The sequence below is a fragment of the Corvus cornix genome, chromosome 1A, assembly GCF_000738735.6.
Source record: "Corvus cornix cornix isolate S_Up_H32 chromosome 1A, ASM73873v5, whole genome shotgun sequence".
Lineage (NCBI taxonomy): Eukaryota > Metazoa > Chordata > Aves > Passeriformes > Corvidae > Corvus > Corvus cornix.
The window spans coordinates 57,339,586-57,359,753 of NC_047057.1; the positions used below are offsets into that span (position 1 = coordinate 57,339,586).

A 20,168-nucleotide genomic window follows, 5' to 3' on the forward strand; every position below is an offset into this window, starting at 1 on the left:
TGCTTTTTGGTTCAAGTCTTCAGTGAATGAAAAATCATCTGTGCCTGATTAGAATTCATGTCTGTCAGAACATATTTCAAAGAGACGGTAACTTCTACATGGCTCAGGCTGAGGTAAGTCTGGAAAATCACCTCTCTTTACAGACAGTTCAGCAAAGACAAATGAACATTGATGAGACTGGAAGATTATTGGTTCAGAGAAAGTAAATGAAAAACTTTTCCTGGAGTTTAACTGCAGTCAAGGATTCTTAAGGATGCTGTGGGTTTTGACCGCCGCTTCTCTACTACCCTCCATGAATAGCATATGAATGTGGTACAGAGAAAGCCTTCTTTAAGGATAGCTAGAAGTGCGGGCTTTCTTAAATTTAGTTTGATTTTGCCATTACCAGGGAGGAAAGCCATGGTTATTTCATTCAGGAAATAGCCACACATTTTTTGAGGAGTGTGAAAAGTCAACTAGATCCCTTAAAGAAATAAAGTTTATAAAGGAGGAAGAGGGGGAAATATTAGCAGTATTAAGCCTGCAAAAGACAAGCTCATTTCTCATGATCAGTTGTACAACAGTAAATTTCGGAACAATATTTTTAGGGCAAATATGACATACAGGAAGAGTGGGAATGGAAGCCAGCCTATCTAAGATAATCTGCCTGACACCCAAGGGATTTAATAGCAAATTGCACAGCACAAGAGACTGTTGCTGTCACGTTACTGTACCTTACTTTTGTTTGGTATTGACTGATTGCAGTGTCAGTTCATTGCCCCCAAAGAACAGAGAAATTGGAAAATAGAGGCAGCATTCTGCTTTTCTTGAAAGAGATCTCATTTTCTGTCTGTAGGTTCTAGAAATATGAACATAAAAAGAAAAAGAGAAAACTGAAAAGAGCAAGACAACATCTTAGCTCAATTTCCATGTGAAACTTGTTAGTTATTTGTACAGTTTTACTTACAGCAGTTGTAAAGTGCTGAGAACAAATCCCAGAGGATAAACTCCAAAGTATTCCTCATGGAATTCTTAATCTTAGAAGTGCTGCAATATCTCACATGTGCGAGTGAATATTATGCATATAATGTTAAATGGGAGATAGATATTTCAATGACCTGCAATAGACCCCTCTTCCAAGCAAGTCTACAGCTCTGGTGACACCATGGTGGTCGCTCTAATTTAGCCACCATATCTTAGAAGAGCTGCTGATGTGATTCCCTCACATGAGACAGGAAAAAGTAGTCATGTGTCCTAAGGCAGAAGCAGCAGTGGTGAGGGAAGGAAAGATATTGAGTGCTACTCACATTCATGAAGTGCTGGTTCCCATAAAATCATCTGGAAGGTATGTGCTGGGACTATTGTTAGTGTTGTCATGATTTTAGCTTGGAGCATTTCCCTGTGTTCCTTGTAACCTGCAAACAGAGCAGAGGTGGGAGCATCCAGCTGCTTCTGCTGACAGTCAAAGCCTGTTTGACCAGCTCTAGGCACAAGTGATGGGACCCAAGCAGGAATAACAGAACAACCTCTGAGAAGTTTGGAAACCAGACTCAGACAAAAGATTCTAGGAGCTAAAACTCTGGAGAAACAATTCCTTTTGTTTTAGCAATTTCTTTGCTCTTTTCCCCTGCCTGGGACTGTACTGTTCCACTTTTACATCAGTTTCTCTTCCCTGTGTGTATTATAATTCAGTTGTTCAGACACATAACTCAGGTAACCAGGTAGAATGAGTCACTGTTCACCACTGGCCGTGTCCAAATGTCTGATTCCATCTGTCATTAAACAACAGCCATGAACAGGAGAGCTGCATGAATATTACCATTAGGCCTTAAAGGAATTTCTTTCTCTTGGTAACACAAAAAAAGAAGAGCTTCATACTGCATTGCAGAAATCTCTATCTTTGGAAGCTCACAAGGTCAAAGGTACATGCAGATTACAGAAACAATGAGAAATTCACAGAAGAATACTCCATCAGTCTTTCCCCGTTCCTTCTCTCTGCTGTCTACCTTGGCAGGAACATTGGTCTTCACTCTGAGAAGTCAAAAAGATTTTCTTCCAGAGAACAACAGAAAAAGAGCAGGCAGTTCTTGTCCTGAATGGCTCTCTACACTCATCTGTCTGTGAAAGGATGTGCAACCCTTCTCAAGATTGCAATTACATTACCTTAGAATTTCTACTTTGAAATAGACACAGCATATTTAAAGGTAAACCCAAACTTTTGAGCAGTATCTTTGAAAGCAATCAGAAAATTAACAGTGTGACACTGCATTTCCTTCAGTGAAGTTTTGTAATTCTTTGGAGTCCATTTTTCCCAAATGACCTATTTATCTGCTTTGAGCTAAGAATGCGTACAAGATGTAGCAGGGTGGTGGCCTGATGGGAATGCTGATCTCTCAGGGAGCTAACCAGAGTATTTGTATCTGCCTGTCTCCGTGACTCATGCACGGGTTGAAAGTTATTCCCCTCTGAGGGTCAGAAGCTACCAGCTCCTGGGTTTCACTGCATGAGGTATCTCACTTGCACCCTCTGGAAAGCTTTCTTACCTGGATAGCTCTGTTGACAAAGGTCCCATTTTGGGATTCCACATTAGTTTCAAGGAGATATTTCATATTTAAGTTCAATGTTTGCTAGTAAAATGAGGTTTAAATAGAGAAAGCCTATCCAGTCTGTCATGATTTTTTGTTGATTCTGCTCCTCTACTGGTGCCCCTAGAGATACTATCTCAGCACTGCCATCAAGATAATTCCCTGCTTTCTTTGGCGGGTTGTATGGTCTCTTCAACGTGTGCAGTTACCAGAATGGCAAAGTGAAAGGGAAGCAGAGCACAGAGAAACTTCAGACCTCAACTATTTCCTTGTTTTTCTAGTCTAGAAATGGCTGGTTTCGGAGGCAGTTTCTGTAAGGCAGAAAAGAAGCTGGCATAGAAGGTTGTGGTTGTACTTGGTTCACCCACAGCAGCAGGAAATACACATCAGCCAACATACCTTATTCTCCTCTCTCTGACAGTCTGATAACATTCCTCTACTGTAAACCCAAAACCAATGCTGAGGAATATTTTGTCTCTAAAGTCTTCCTGTTCTCAAAAATAGGCCCACTGGGACTGGAAGCTGTACCTGCGGTTTTAGTAACCCTTAGGTGTTCTCTCCTGGAATTTGCTCCTAGGAGATACTTCCACAAACTCTTCACACTCATGATTTACCCCACTATGACAAAGCCTGCTCAGCTGTGAATAAAAGTATAGAAATAGACAAATCTTATTTACCTGCGAGCCGGTCAGGATAGAGGTCCTTTTAAATAACTTTCAGCTCTCCAAAACCTACTGGTCTCAGTTAGTCCTAAGAAAACATTTCCATTGATAATTCCATGTAACTAGGAATTTTTTCCTGGCAGTTCTTTGCCTTTCTAATCCTTTTCTGTAGTGGTAAAAAGCATTTGGTCTGCTACTTATTTTAGGAGTTTGGTACATAAGCAAAAAGAGTAGGATGTAAATCAACACAGGATGCTGTTTTCCCAGATGAATAGCCCTATGTAAATGTAAGAAATTAATATAAAATACTTTCTAATCCAGTTTATTTATGTGGTAAATCATCCTGGACCCTACAATTTTATTTTAAAGACTAAAGAAACCCACCACTTTAAAGATTAATTTTCGTTTGATTCCACTTCTTGCACAAATAAGTTCCATTTAAAAGAATCTAATGAAGAAGTTTCTAGTTTGAGCCCATCCAGCTGTAGATTCCTTGTCATGCAAAGTTTTAGGTAACAGTAAACATAATTTCCCATTACTGCTGCACTTATACTTAGTTTGACTTCCAGTACAAGCTTTAAAGCAAGTGCCAAGCAATTTATTGGGATGACACAAACAATAGAAATGAACCTTAAGTGAGATGTTCTTTATCAGCTGCTAACAGCATCTATCCATTTTTCACCTCAGGAAATATGTAGGTAAAACATTTCATGTGTTTAAGAAGCTTATAGTAGGCCTATCAAGCATGTATAGGGAATAAAAAAAAAAATCAGTAATTTTAGAATAGAAGAAAAAATAACATCCTATGAAAATGTAACTTGCTTAACATTTTAACTGTTTAAAAGATTTTTTTTTTTCGTTTCCAGTGGTTTTACATTCCACAGACTATGGAATTTTTTTAAACAGGAAAGGAACAGATTTTCTTTGACTTTCTGGCATCTCCCTCAAAGTGAATTCAAAACACAACTTAAATCTCTGAACACTTCTGTGTTGCCAGCCAGATAAATAAGCATTGCAGCAGGATGCAACACCTGCAGATGTATTCTCCCGAGTTTGTGGCTTTCTTCCACAGAACAAACATTGTGAAATTGCTTCTACAGGTGTCCCACAGAATTCCTGCCTTCCCAGCTCCCTTGCTCGTTGAAAACACTCCACACCACAGGCCAGGCTCAGACCACTGCTGTGGGCAGGATGCAGTGGTTTTGTCAGGGTAAAATAGTGTCAGCCAGAATAACCAGCAAGGCAGAAAGAACATTCACCTCCCCACTGCCTCACTCATTATGTGGGCACATAACAAGGCTCCAGGCATCTAAGACAGCACCAAGTACCCTGATCATTCATAACCTGGGTGACAAGAGCAGAAGCCTTTTCCTTGGGATGGTGAGCAATTACAGAAAATTGGGGCTGTGAGGGACCTCAGTCTAATAACCAGTTTATTCATCTGCCCCAAGGCAAGATCTACTGGCCTGCCCCAAAAATGACAGATGTTTATCTAGCTCTAATATCTTATTAAAAGCTATTGGTAACAGGCACACCACACCAACCAGACAATTTATTTCTATGTTTTGCTGTACTTTTAGCAACATTTATTACCAATGCATTTTGCAAGAAGCTTTATCACCATCTTTCTCAGTGCAATCAAAGTTACATTTAAACAGTCTCGTTAAGAAATCCAATTCATTGTCAGCAAACATAATTTCATTTCCCTTTTATCACTTCTGGAAAATGTTAACTCTATTTCAGCAGGGCATGGGGATACCAGGAGGTTCTAATAGGTTCCTCAGTGGTCCTTTTGTTTCTTTGAAAAGATATTTGCCTTAAAAAGTACCAGAAGAAGTAGGCTGCCACTCTCAGTTAATAGTCTCAGTTACTTACTGATAAATGCAGGGGATCCACAGGAACAATACTGGAGAATTAAGTCCTTATTGCCTCCTAACTGGTTTCTGGATATCTTCCACCAGGAGGCCAAGGGTAGCCACCCCCTGCTTTACTGGAGAGGATGTATTTGTTCATTGGTACAAGATTTTTCTACCTAAATAGTAGAACTGGGGAGAAAATTAAGGTGGTGCTTGGATTACCCACACAATGAAGGGGTGTTTAGTGTAATCTCTGACATTACCGTGCTTTATGAGAACCATTCAAATGAATGAATGCCTCAAAATAATAATCTTGGTTTATATCTGCTTTTATATCATACATCTTCTATAATTCATGAACCTCTCCCTATAACAAGCCTATAATATTTGACTTTATAACAGTATAACCCTATAAAATGTGGCTCTATAAAAGGAGATGGAAGACAACACAAAACAGACATTTCCAGGGGACAGAGTAATCCCACCCTGTGACTATGGTGCTTTGTAGTGGCAGTAGATGAAGCAATGCCTTCCTGCAGGCTGTAATTAAATGGAAGTACCAAAGCATGTCTGAGAACAGTGCACTTTGTTTCCCTTCAAACATTCCTTTGCAATTAAATACATTATTATTTTAAGCATCCACCTCTTGCATTGGGAAAGTTGTTCCCACTGCAGAGATAAGGAGGAACATAAAGAAGAGATGGGAAATCAAGCAAAAATATTACCTGCTGGGGTCTTCGATGGCCAATAAAGTAATTAACAGCACAGCTGCTTGCAACCAGGGGGAACTAGTCTGCAGTGACCCCTGCAATCAGAAGTAGAGGAAAGGAAGGCAGGAAAGGGAGAGAAACTAGAGGTTTTCAGCTGTCAGAGGAAAATAAATTGGCTGGCTCTACCCCTTTCCACTAAGCTGTCGAGTAGGCACATCTTATGTTCCCCAGCCAGTCATGCAGGCTGCAGGAAAAAAGTGGTTTGGGGACTTTCCATTTTCCCTCATCAAAATGTTAATCTTCTGAATAACATGTTTGCTGCAGAAGCCATGAGAAGGGAACAGAGAAAACAGCTGGTTAGAGACAGAGGCTGTTGGAAACCACCTGAAAATGTGCTGTTGAAAACGTGCAAGCACACACTTCCTCATTTTTTATTCATGTGAGAAAACATTCATTGCCGCTGGAACTTTAGGCTGATGCATCCTATGATTAGTTTCCTGGACTAAAAGGGTAAGGGAGTCAACATGTTCTTTAACACTGAACATGGTGATTAAATCTTGCATTCTGAGCAGGAAAACTGGGTGGAAACAGTAAAGTTTTAGGGATATAATCTCAATTAGAGCAATCAAGTGATGGCAAACGGTGAAAACCACAATTCTGTACAAAAGCCTGGTAAGAACTTTGCTTGAGCTAGGATCAAGCTAATACATGAAGCTGGTATTTGCCATGCTGTGTGCAGCCTTCCAGGAGCTGTGTTACTCTGGGAGGCAAAGAGCTGATCACTGGAATCATAGAATTAATGGAAAAGGACTTATTTAATGGTATGAGAAACACAGAACAAGTGAAAAAGCAGTATCTTGTTCATTTAAGTAAACACTTATAAAGATCACCTTCAAGAAATGAAAGCAAAGTATGAAAGCAAAGCTTTCCATGGAACAGCAGGAGTTGAGTGGGTTGGAAGAAATCAGAGATAAGGGTGACAACCAGCTGTGAGAGCAGGCAGTGTGAGGCAGTGTGTACTTTTTCCTAGGAATTGAACTGGAACTAGCATTTCCTTCAGTGCATCACAGAACGGGCCACAGATTAATTTGTAAAATTGTCTGAGCATTTGAATTTGAGCATCTTTGGCTACAACTGAAACAGACTTGAAGAGGAAGAAAACCCTAATAGCAAAGGTGTTCAGTCTGCTGGATGAGCTATTTCCACCTTGAGGTTCATACTAATTTTGTTTACTTTGCTACCCTTTCTACCAATCCTGCCAGACACTAAAAATACCCAACACAGTGAAAATCCAGTCCTTTCCACTGTGGACTTTGGCATATGACAATTCTCTCGAGAGACAGCAATGAGATGTGGAATTTCTGAGCTCAGCACATACCTAGGAAGAGGCAGAGGAATAGATCTGTTCTCAGTGGTGACCACAAGGAGGTGAAAAAAGAGGGGATGCTGACTGTGACTTGAAGTCTGGGGTTTTTTCCTCCCTCCAGCAATAGAAGCCCAAAACTTTTGTTTACTTATTCTATTACTATTGTAGTGAAGAGGTGAAGAAAGATGATAAAAATATAAACTGGTAAATAATTCAGAAAGAGAAGATTTCGAGTCCAAGAGACAGAATTTATATAGTTTTAAGAGGAAAAAAAAGAGAAAAATGTCATAATATCATCGGATTCCTACCATCACTCTCTTCTGTAACAGTTTTTGTTGAGGCTGAAGCATGTACATCCTTACAAAAATCTCTGTGCCCTTGATTTTAATATTTCTGGTTTACAGGGTATCCACTCAAATCAACAGATAAATCATTCCAATGACAAATCATTCCCACTGTTAAAGTGCTATTCTCATCAAATTCTGCTTTCCACAATGAAACCTTAATATATGGTGTGGCAGTTTGGCAATATTTGGAGCTATCTGCAATACTGTCACAATGACGTTGGCTGATATTCATTATGTTCCTGATTGGAAGACATCTAGGAGAGAAACGAGTGAGTAAGCAGTTTCTGTAAGTCAGTAGGAGCCAAGGCTCAAAAAAGTTCCAAGGAAAAAAAGTGAAATGCTGACAATTAACTAACAAATCAAAGTGACATTCCTGTTTAGCTTTATCAGAACAAAATAACTGATGCTGAGAGGCTGCCTGTGATTCTGGGTACCCACCATCAATCTAAGAAGAAAGGTTCCTGCCAGCCTCAGGAACAGCAGCTCAAACCCAAGGGGTACAAGTCTCCTGGCCCTGAAATTATCTGTCTGGGGAATGTGTCCTACCTTCCTTGGCATGCTGAATGTCTGGATAGCTGACCACTCACAGCACCTGACCTAGGCTAGGGGGAGTAATGAAATAGTTCCTGTTCTTCTTTCAGAAACAGGTAAAACAAAAGAGCATCTGTCTGTTAGAGTACAAGAAAAGGGCTTTGAGTAACAGTAAAAAGGCTGAAAGGCAACAGAAGCTGGTATATGTGCATCACTTTTCATGTCATGTAGACTTGCTGTAAATCCAAATAGGCATTTAGGGTCCAAATTTCAGATTAGTTTAAAAAAATAAATAAATTACTAGGTAGGTAATCTAATGGTCGTATTGTGAACTGTCTCATAACCATTCCATAAAGGGAAATTTTAATAAAAAAACCAGGCCATTATATCAAACTTCTGTCTATATTGTGTCTATATTGCAGTTCAGGAAAAAAAAAAAAACGTGAGAGGTTGGAACTAGATGATCTTGAAGATGCCTTCCAACCTACACCATTCTGTGATTCTGTGATAGTTCCATGAAAAACACCAGTTGAATACACAATCAAAGTGTATATCAAGACTCAGAACATTAGAGTGTTGTAACTGCTGGACTCTGCCTAGCAGGCTGCAGCTCCCTGAGAGCTCAGTGAGGGTTTCCTAGGGCCGTGCAACCAGGCGCATCCCGGAGCCCATCTGGGACAGCCCCGCGATCTGGCTCCGGCAGCCAGCAGCGTTACAGCGCAGTGGTGGTAAAGGAGGCAGAGAAGGGTCTCTCATGAGGGTGTCAGATGGCTTTAATTACATCTTGTCCCTGTGATGTTCACAGGTAGAGAGACAGCGTCATCTGGGTGCAGGGTGGTTTTGTCAGGGGCCCAGGGGCGGTCCCTGGGCGGGGTTGGGGTACAGAACAAATAGAGAGAAACCGAGGGAGTGGCCAAGGCTAGGGCACCCAACAGGGAGAACATGTGAAATAGGAAAAGCAATGGATTAACAGATCCCCCACATTAGAGGACAAAATGAAGCCTCAACTTCTTGTTCTAGAATGCATGATAAAAAAGAAAAAAGACGCAGTGACCTGAGTCAAATGTCAGGGGTGGGACAGAGCAAACAACACCCCAGAGTGGGTCTGCAGAGTGGCTTCTATTGAAGAACCAACTTATTATTTCATGCCCTTGTGCTGTCCCACCACTGTCCCTCCTTGTACTGTCTTCTTGACTTCCCTCCCCAGATGGGAGATCCCCCCTGGCTTGGGAAGGTCAGGCTGCAAGTCAGGCTGGTTCCTGCTGCTCAGCTGCTTGCAGATGTCAGGCTGCAGTGTAACCAGCCCAGGTTTCTGGGCATGCCTAGCACATGCCCCTGTTGATCTCCACTATTTCCAAGTTCTTACTTCACACACACAAACACTAAAAAAATTCACAGGGACTTTTTTTATTTTTGCTTACGACAATGACTATGTATTTAATATTTGTGATTGGACATATTGCTAAGCTACAAAAGAACCTCAGAGATTTTCAGAAGCATCTAATGGCGCTAAAAGTGTCCATGAATTTCCTACAATGGGGGCATTCTTCACCAGGAAGATCTGCCTCAGCCTAATAAATCAATAGTGGATGACTTGGAGCAACTTGAGAAACTGAACTAGTGAAAAACTACCCAGATCAGATGATATTTATTCAAGAGCTTAAAGCACTTCAGCTGTGGAGCTGCCATGACTTGTGATCTATAGTTTAGCACCGACAAAATTCTAGAGGAATGAAAGGTGGTAGTGTGGCACCAACTTTAAACAAGACCTCCCTGCCACTGGTGGAAATCACAGAAGAAATTCCCCACCGAAGAAGAGAGCAAATAGTAAATATGATCTGTTTGATCTATGTATCCCCATTCATTTTGTCCAGGGAAGACGTCCATGTCGTCCATCACATGGACACAATCAATGCTCAAGTGATAAGTTTGCCATCTTCCAAAAATGGTGGCAACAGCGCTCCTTACTGAAAGATCTTCAGCCCTCTCAGATTGGAAGGAAAGATTCCCTCAAGGACTGATGATGGTTTAAGAAGCAGGAAAGAGAACACTGAACTAAACACAGTTTTCCCAGTGGCAGTTATCACCATCCTCTCAGGTTCAGTGTTGGGATCTTTATTCTTTAGCATACCAATAAATGACATGAAAAAGGTTAAAAGTGACATAGTGGAGTCTTCAGGTGATGCATTGATTTCTGGATACTGGGATCATGTGTGGCCTTCAGCTCTAGCTACTGTGAACATCTGCAGAAGGATTGCATGATGTTGACTGACCAAGCAATAAAATGGACAATAAAACTCAACAACAATGACTGTAAAGTAATGCACATGTGCAAAAGACTAAAACCACCCCCCAGAGCCCCCATACAGACTTTTCCATAAATTGTAAATGAGATATTTCCATTCAGGACAGAGCTCTTCCACCCACTGTATGTGCTGCTCTGGGAAGACCAGCTGGATTTTCCAGTAAGTGTCAAACAGGCAAAAAGAGATGGTTTAGCCAAATAAATGTCTCGTTGCTGACACAGCTTGGAAGCGTTATTCCCCCTTACTCCCCCCTTCTTAGTTCTTTCCTTCATTCCTATCCAGCCTTCCCTGCTCTTTCCTCCCACATCCACTGATCCCAAGTGCGTGACCCCTCCGTCTGGCACTGCGACCTGACGGATCATGAGGCAAGCCAGCTCAACTCACCAAAGACAAAAGCACTTCTTTTTGTTATTATTTAAGTGACCTTTCTGCCATTGCAGTAAATTGGCTTACTGTGTGTCTGGAGGAGCACCAGCAATGCACAGGCAATCTGGGGTTTATGAAGCCAGGAGCTGGGGCTGCAGAAGCTGAAAAGAAGGGCAGGACCTTTCCCTCTTGGCAGCAGCAAGATTTTATCTTGGCTTAAGCTGTATTATGAAATCATAAGCTGGTGCTCACTTCTTAGCATATGCTACTGGCCCTGGACAGCAAATTACCTAAATGAATCTTTATTCTAATCCTACACCAAAATAATTACACTCAATGAATCAGTCCTGGAAAGCAATATGGATAGTTACCTTCAAACAGCATAGATAATTCTGTGAACAATGTCCCAAAAATTTGATAGCCTTATCCCATTAAGTCATCATTTAGTTCTCCCAGCTCTTCTCCCTGTTTAACAAATCATGAGGAAATTTAACTACAGAAGTCTGTTATAAAGTTCATATATATGCACAGGTATTTTTGAATCTCAAAATCTTTTTCCATGCTTTAAGGGGGAATACATCCATCTTTATTGGATTTTTCTTCTTCTGAGCACAGAAATAAACACGTTGCTATATTCCCTGCAGAAATGTTATAGCTGAACTCATACAGGCATTTTGGAAATGATTTCACCATTATTGTGAAGTCCCATGTGTTGCAAAACTTGTCAAAGAATGTAATGCTTTAGGGATTAATTACAGGCTCTGAGTCACACTTTTGTAAGGCTACTACAAAATGGCATCCAAGGAGCACTCCAGGATAAAACCATTTTAAGTTTTGAAATCTTAGAGCCTGAAAACAAATGACTCTACCTGGAGACAGCCTTCATGTGGGCCATGTCTCTGCCCTAAGCTGATGTACCAAATCCAAATGTGACAGTATGGGGGTCAATTGGTCAAAAGGATCCACAGCTTGGGACGAAGACAAGGTCAGCAAAAGAATATGTCATTAACAGATGTTACCTGCTCTTTCTTCAGAACATACGAATGCAGCAAAAACCTGCACAAACTTGAATGTTTAAACTGAAGAAAGCCCAAGAAATAAAGAGTGTCTGTTCATTTTTCTAAGAATAAGACATCTTGCACTACTGTTACTGTGATAGACAGTAAAACTCAGGGGGTCCATGCATGAGGCTAATGAAGCACAAGAAATGTGACCATATCCAACACCGAGACTTTTGAGAGCTTGCTCTCTAAATAAAAACGAAACATTTAGCAGATGTGCTAGCTCATCAGTTCCTAATCAACACATTTGAAAGACAATCAAGTTTGGCCCACAATACAGATATTGGATTTGGTAACTTTGTGCTTGTATGGGATTTTTTTGGTACCTCTTTTTTTTGCTCTGCAATCACTATAACCATACTGATCAAAACACCTAGAAGCTTTATGTGTATTCTTGCTGGTATAGCCTGGCATAGAACTGGCCCAAAGCATCCTAAATTGTGCCACACCTCTCTTCCAGCAGCAGGTCTGTATCCAGGTTAAGTGCAAATATAGCCAGGCCTATATCTACTGCTTGATTTTTGTGTGAACAGGAGACCAGTGAAGCTGGAATGCCAGCCTGTCTCAGATGGAAAGATGCTGGAATTTACATGGGCACTACAGTCCACTGTGGTAACCCTCAAGAAAATAGCCATAGGCAGCTAACAGATTGATTAAACATGCTTCACCTTCCTGGCCCAAGTGGAACTATGGAGGTGCATTAATGTAAACATCTGCATTTAATATATTACATCATCCTGGGAAAATGGCCATGCATAAATACAAACCCAAGCACAAATTTTATTCATCTAGTTTATAGTGAGAAAAACACATGATCTTGTATTCTGCTGTTCAAATATCAGCCTGCAGGAGCCCAGGCAGCCTGCTTGTGAAGCCATGACAAATTGCTGCTAGAAAATATGAGTGAGGGAGGGAGCTCAGGAACAGCACCTGGTGCACATCCTGGAGATGACATGGTGCAGCTCAGCCTTGGCTTCCACCTTCCCTTTGACATTGGCCAAAATGCTGCCTTTCTCCAGCCTCTGTTTCCTCTCCTCATTTCTGTTTCCCTTCAGGATGTCAGGCATATGATCCAAGGTGCAGAAGTTAGGCTGAAAGATTTCCCTGGAAGTCCATTTAGGAATTTAACTAAATGCAACTAAAAAGTAAATTTTAGGTCTAAGATTCACAACCAGGCACTACCTAGGGTAGTCAAAGAAAACAGTTTTCATAGCCGTGTAGCACTACTTAAGAGAGGCAACTCTTTTACATATCACTTTGCAGTTAATTCCCAATTTAATGAGACTTCACAAATTAGAACTTTAAAAAAGGGCATCTTTGTAATCTGGTAGTTCAGCATATGGATGCGGGGGGAAGGAAAGCTATTTTGCATGTCTCTAAAAGCTGATACCAGAAGCTGACAGTTATGAAATATGTTTCTAAACAGAGTACAAGCTGTTGGCTTGATGGCAGGTTGAGTGGGGAGCAGGGGGAATATCCAGAAGTGAGTAGGAGGATTCAGCCTGGCTTCAGCACTGAGATAATCAAAACTGATGTGAAGCAGGAGTGATCAAAGGCCAACACCAGACAAGAGCTGGAGAGAAATTGTTGCCCATTGATATAAAAAGCATTTCTTCTTCATTTCCAGCATCTTAAGGGACATACAATAATAACATTTTTTAATGGCCTATGGAAGACTGGGGTGAAAGAATGGTCCTCCATGTGGTTTTTGATAGCAGCATTGCTGTAGCTTTGGTGGTCACAGAAAGTGAAGCTTGGAGCAGATATAAAACATTTCGTTCATCAGAGCAGATATAAAACATTTTCAAAGCACAGAGTCACCTGCAGAGTCTCAGAACCTGACAAAATATCTGATTTTTCCAAATATATCAGCAAGGCTAGTAAAAGATGTTGTCTCTCCCTACTGATCTTGCATTTCTGAAAATACTGTTCTATAGTTTTCTACTATAACAAGTTACAACACAATTAAATTGTACAAAAAGTGAAGTCTGGGAAAGTTCCTGTACCACTACTGAATAGAACAAGGGAAAGAGAATAACTGCTGATGAACACATTAACTTTTTGCTTCTTAGCAGTGTTTAAGGGACACATCTTTTAGAGTTTTCGTCCCTCATCTATCGCTGGATTCAGTGGACGTGACCCATGTTAGACAGAGAGAATAGTTTTGCTTAGTAGAAAGCAGACACAAATGTCAGAAGGAAAGGCATTCTTAAATGAAAGGAGAGACCCTAGTCAGTGCTAAGCAAAGTAACTTCTCTTTTTGGGTGTCAGTGGAGTTATGGCAGTTTGTCATGCAAATAGGATTCTGAATCTCATTTCTCCCGACATTACCTTATAAAACTGATTCAGGAATACTGATTAATACTAGCAGCAGTCATTTTAATTCTTCTCTGAAAGCAGCCACACAACATTTACCATGCTGGCTGAATGATTTCCCACTGGGGAAATGTCTAATGTCTGAGACTAGGAAGTAAACCTGGGACACTAGAAAGCCAACAAGGGGAACAAAAAATTTGAGGGAAAATAAAAAGTGAAAAAGTAAATAATTAGTAAAAACACAAGCAAAATCAATTTGCCTGTTTTATTGCCTGCTGATCCCACTTCTTTCCAACCAATGCAAGAGGCCACATGCCAAACCAGTGTAGATGTATTGTACCCCGGAGTATGTTTATTCCCTTGATCACAGCCCTTTCTCACTGTTGGAATGCATGCTATGAAGCTGGGTCTGACAAACCTCTGAAAAACACTTCCCTAGACAAGCACAGTGTGACAAGAAATCAAATTCAGTTCTCCTTTATGACTGATTTTCCTTTAACCTTTGTCATCTTTGAAGAAGACATCGGAGTAGCGGAAGTCACTTGCTAATCTCAAGCACCTTCTGAAAGCAGACTCTAAAACCTGGCTTTCCAAAATAGTCCTAATCTCTGAAAACTGCTTTCAAAACCTGCAGTAAAACAGCCAGCCATCCATTCTCAGCTCTTGTCACAGTAATTCAGAGAGATACACAACCACACTGACGTGTTGAAAGCCAGTCAGATTCCAGAGAAGGCCATCTGCATGCAAAACTTGCTCTGTTTTTGTTGTCTCAAATAAAGCCTACTTCTATTTTCTTAAGTGTTTTTTTGTGTGTGTGCCCATGTGGGGCTTGTAATAGCATTTGCTTGAAACGGGCACAGAAGAAAAGAGGCCTCAAGCACAAGGCTGGAATGATGCCCCTGAGCACACCCACCCTTTTTATTCCAAAAGGCAAACTTCTTAACAGTGTGGTCATTGCCAGGAAAAGATCATATTTTAGGACTTGGTATTTTTTGTACCTTAAAATAAAGAGATTTATAAGTTTTTATATCCTGATTTCATCCAGTTTCTGTTCCCTCTCTCCTGGTTCTGTCTTTTCTGCTGTTCTTATGCCTACACCTCCTCCTCCTTTTCATTCCATTTCGTGACTATTTTCTCTGGATCTCTTGAACTATGTCTTCTTCTAAAATATTCTGAAAATAATTTATTCTGAGAATAATTTATCTAAAACTTTATGTTCTATGCTTTAAATTAGTTCTTCATGGTGGCACAGAAGATCTCCAAATCCCTGGTTTAAAGACATGAAGATAGGTTTGGAAGAGTTGTCAAAAATAATGGCAAAACAGTTCTGTGTCAGGAAGGAGGCTGCTGCAGATAAGCAGGAATTGCCATCCTTTTAAGGGACAACTCGCACTGTATTTTTGGTAAGAAAAGGATCCACAACTGTCATAGCACTACTGCACTAATTGCAAAGCAAGCCAAAACCTGAATCATTTTAATTTAGTCCCACAAAAAATGCACTTCAGAATCACCCTCACTGTGCACAACCCACATGTACTATGTTCCTTCCCTGAAAAAAAACACAAAAGGTCTATTATTAGTAAAGGGCAGCAGCAGCAGCCTGCACCAGAGCTGGGAGAGGAGCACTGGCAGGACTGGAGAGGCAGTGCCAGTAGCAGAACACATTTGCTTGCTCTTCAGTGAGCCTGGCCAGGACTTGCACAGCTTTTGGGACTAGCAGCCTGAAGGGACTGGCTCCACAAAGTTGCAACAACAAAGCTGTTCTGTGCTTATTTAAGCAAAACACTTCCTCTGAGGCAGAGTCTGAGAGCTCCCCATGGGAAACTTATTTACATATTTGAGTGAGACATCACTCGGTTTTGCGAACATTTCTCAGGACTGTAAACCCTATAGCTTGTCTAAATCTGTGATCTTGCCATGGTTTCTTAGCTTCTTCCCAGTTACAGGCAGAGAAAAATTCCAACCAATAAACCCTTTTAAAAGTGACTTTTTTTTTTTTTTACTGCTGAGGGAGAAAGAAGAGCAAGATGAGCCTTAAGTTTTCATCCATCTGGTGGTGAAGTTTGTGACTGTTTTTAGCTCTTGGACCACAGACCATAGGCTTTGAAGACTTTCTGGCCCAGACAACTCTCTCTTTGAAGGACAAAAAAAAAAAAAAAGTCCTTTCTTCTAGTTAACAAGGCTGTTTTGGGTCATTGAAGCTGTGCAAATCTATGAGACAGCACAAATCTAGTTAAGTTGACTTAATCAATTGAGATACTTTTAATATCAAGTGGCATGGAATGGAAAGCCAATGTATCCTTTAAAGCACAGGACTCAGATGTTACAGGAAAGGTCACTGGACATCTGTGCCACACATACCCTGTGCTTCATTGGACTGGGGGACTGACACAAAAGTATGGGATTTACGGGAGAGGAGAGCATGGGGTAAGAGAACAGTTGTGGGACTTTATCAGCAGCAATATCCTGCAGAAATGCACTTCTAGAAAAAGCACAGGACCAAGCTCTTCCCCCCACACCCTTTGCAGGAGCAAAGTTTTGACAAAATTCTTTTTTTCTTTTGTGACTAAAATGGAAACCTGGACAGCTGTGATTCAGATACTGGCTCGGACATGTGGTTCACAACCATGAGTGTTGTGGTCCCCAGTGCTGCAGCAGCACAGAGCATCTGGCCACAGCAAGAGCAGGCAATAACACTGCACAGCACCACGAGACTGCCCCAGTGCTGCACACTGCACACGAGACTGCTGCCCTGTGCACACAAAAGGAGTCCTTCTGGTGGAAACCTTCAGGAGCTCTAAACTGCTGAAGGAGTTACAGACACTTTGTGGGGCTGCACAAACACCCCCATGGACCTTGCTGGAAGTGTTTTCCCATGGAAGCAGATTTCTTTTTGTACTTCAGAGCACAAATGGAGGACAAGGAGCCCTACATGAAGCCATTAGCATTCCAAGCTGGGCCCTACTGCTGCTCTGGTGTTCAGAGGGGAAGGTTACACACCTTTCATATTGCTGATAACTTGTTTTCCACAGGGATGCTGCTGTTGATGAATTACTCAATACCACTGTCCAAACCCCTACACTCTATCTCCCCAGTCTACGGCTCTCCATAATTGTGCAGCCCCTGGGACACAGGGCAGGAAGCTGAGGGAACAATCAGATTACTGGGAGGCCAGGGAGAGCAGGTGGAATTGTAAACAGGCACAGGGAGAAGGCAGAAAGACCTGAGCAAGTATCTGTTGTTTCCAGCTCCTAGCATGGTCAAGTTATTCTGTTCAAGACCAAAGATAATCTAAGGCAGAGTGTGTTCCAGGGAATCCATTATTACTGGAGAAAAGAGGAATTGGCACCAGCTGCCTGCAAGCACTTCTATGAGGGAACTGGCTGATGACAGACTTCTCCTGGCCACCTGGCTGGAGAATTGGACAGAGATGGAGACCCACGCCAGGGATGGTGTGGAGCAGGCCTGAAAAAAATAAAGAGAAAAAATGAAGGAGGCAAAGACACCAACAGGGAGGGGTGGGGAAGGAATAAAACCACTTTAAAATCCAAAGTGTCTGTTCATCCAGAACATCACCCTCTGTCTGTACATACCCAGCTCTCACCCAAGAGGTACAGCAAGATAAGGCCCAGCCCCGTCCTTGGCAAATCGCTTTATTTTGCTGTGTATTGTCTGCTAGCTGGAGATGTCTGCTGGCTGTTCTTTCATCATGGGCCTTTGTTTGCCTGATTTGTCTGTACACTTTGAGGTGCAGGGACACCCAGGCTGTCATTTTGCTCATGCACCCTTTCTGGCAAAAGTTGTGGTCCCTCTGCCTCCAGGTGACCCCCAGGAGCTGCTGTAACACATCAGTGCACGTGTTGCATTGAATGTTCTGGTGCACTTTAGCTGCAGCAAGTCCAGCAGCATCCAGTGGGAGGTTGCTGAGGCTGAGGATCCTCTGAAGCTGTTAATATCAAAGCAGAAGAGAAAACATGTTTAGGAATAAGTGAACTTTCATCTTCACAAGTTCTTAGCAGGGAAGGGAGTAAGAACAGACAAGCAGATCAACAGCAACTGAAGTGAACAAGGTACAATGATCTTCTGAGGACATGCAGATCTAGGCCCAGAAAACTGGAGTACAAAAGGTCAACTTTTTGCTGCTCCCATAGCAGACTTCTGAAGTAGGTGCCCACACTTCTTGGACAGGCCTTGGTGAGCTCAGCAGCTCTCTGGAATTCTTTTCTTTAAGGCACTGTAATGAGGAGGTCAGCATCATAACTCCCAGTCTACAGTGAGGAAACTGAGGCAGAAGGAGGAGAGGTGAACGAGCCAAATATGCAGCCTGATTCAGCTACAAGCACTTTCAAGCTGCTTTTATTCTCTCATGCAGAAAAAGAGAGCTTCATGCTGTCCAGGAGTACACACCACCCAAACTTCATTTACTTGGCTCATCAGCAACGAACTCTGCAATGTCATCAGATACTGCTAATCTTTTCTGAAAGTTAAGGTTTGAAGGGACGGGTAAAATGCTTTCCAAAACCAACGGAGTGCACTAAGAAAGGAAAAAAAAAATATAAGATCTGCTACATACAAATGTCAGGTCAGACACAGAGCTAATGTTTCTCTATGAGCTGAGAAAGGGGTGGAGCACAACCTGCTAAGAACAGGGTGGAGTACAACCCTGCTAACAGAAAGTCTTGTTATGATATTTAGTCTAACAATTTCAAGGAGAAATGGGAGGTAAGGTGTTTTCACTTAGTCTGTGGTTTTATTCTGCAGCAATGCTATGGATGTGGCAATTCCCAAACTTGTCCTGATCTCCCTGCTGAGCTGTGGCTTGGCAATGGGGATTTGAGAGATGAAGCACTGCTTTGTGCAAACTGTGTTTTCACCAGATTCTGGGTGTTGCTGTTCTCTGGGTTGTTTGGTTTCACCTGCCTCTCATCAGAAGACCACAATCTACTTTGGCAGATTGCATAAACAGGATCAGAGCTTTCAAAAATAGTATTTTTGATTTTTTTTTTCTTGTATGCGAGCTGAAAAATACAGACACATATCTGACTTCTTGTGCAAGTCAGATGATTCAGAATCGGAGACAGACTTTAATTAGAACATTTAACCTTCAAAACACCATTATATCAGCGTCATATCATAGCCCTAGGAAATTTTTCAGAATGGCTTGTGTTTTTGAAGCTATATATATATATATATATATATACACACATATCTGTATATGTGTACTTTTTCTTTTCTTAGAAGATGTTCACTATCTACACACCGTATATATGTCAGGAAAAGCATAGTGAAGATACATATGCTGAAAATTAGTTGAAAATAAGAATGTCACTGCTAGGGCTCCACTGCTTAAAGCCAAACTGGAAGAGAAATAAAATTTGTTTCCATGTAAAGCTACTGGCACAGTAGAGGGAGTCTTATGTGAAAGGGAAGCAGCAGCAGTGGGCAGGGTGTTGGAGAGGCAAACTCTTCTAAAAACTCTTATCCTAAACTGCAATTATGTTAATGCCTGTGACAGACCCTGCAACCAGGACAGGAATGAGCAACCTACTCACTGTTCCACATCCTCTGAAGGTGCCGGTGCAAACAGCTCATTTCAAAGTGGTTTGCACCTAAAAACATATAACCTTGAATCAGAATGCTACAAACCCAACATGACTCCGCAGAGAGGTGTTGTGATATTGACGTGCTCATTCTGGTGTCCCACCGGTAGCTGCTGAATCCATTTTGTAGGAAAACAAAGGGAGAGGTAATTGCACAATATGCAAAGGCTTTTGTAATTTTCATTAAAGGTGGAAGAATCCCCAGGGTTTTATTTAAGCTGAGAAGCAGTGGGCAAAGCCATTTGAAATGCACAGAGGTACCAGTACGGAATGGGAAATGAACTAACAGCAGCTATAGGTCAGTGAAGGTTGCAGCATAAAATAAGAAAAAAAAAAGGAAAACCAGATAATTATCCTTTCTTTCCTAATTAACCCTTGTTTTCAGTTTCTGCCTAGCTTTGCAGCCCTGAGGGAGAATATGTTTGCAAGACAGCTGCCAGGTGATCCAGTTCAAGGTGTCCCATTACTTCTGAAGCAGAAGCA

At 41.5% G+C, this 20,168-nt stretch overlaps 1 long non-coding RNA gene across 2 annotated transcripts in view; it reads left to right on the forward strand.

Annotated features, from left to right (window-relative positions):
* The window catches only part of LOC109146088, a 37,075-nt gene extending 16,907 nt beyond the window's left edge, over positions 1 to 20,168 (forward strand). For both annotated transcript variants that reach the window (XR_002047884.3, XR_002047883.3), the window contains exon 3: positions 20,071 to 20,168. This is a non-coding gene — a long non-coding RNA (uncharacterized LOC109146088). The remainder of the gene's footprint in view (positions 1 to 20,070) is intronic.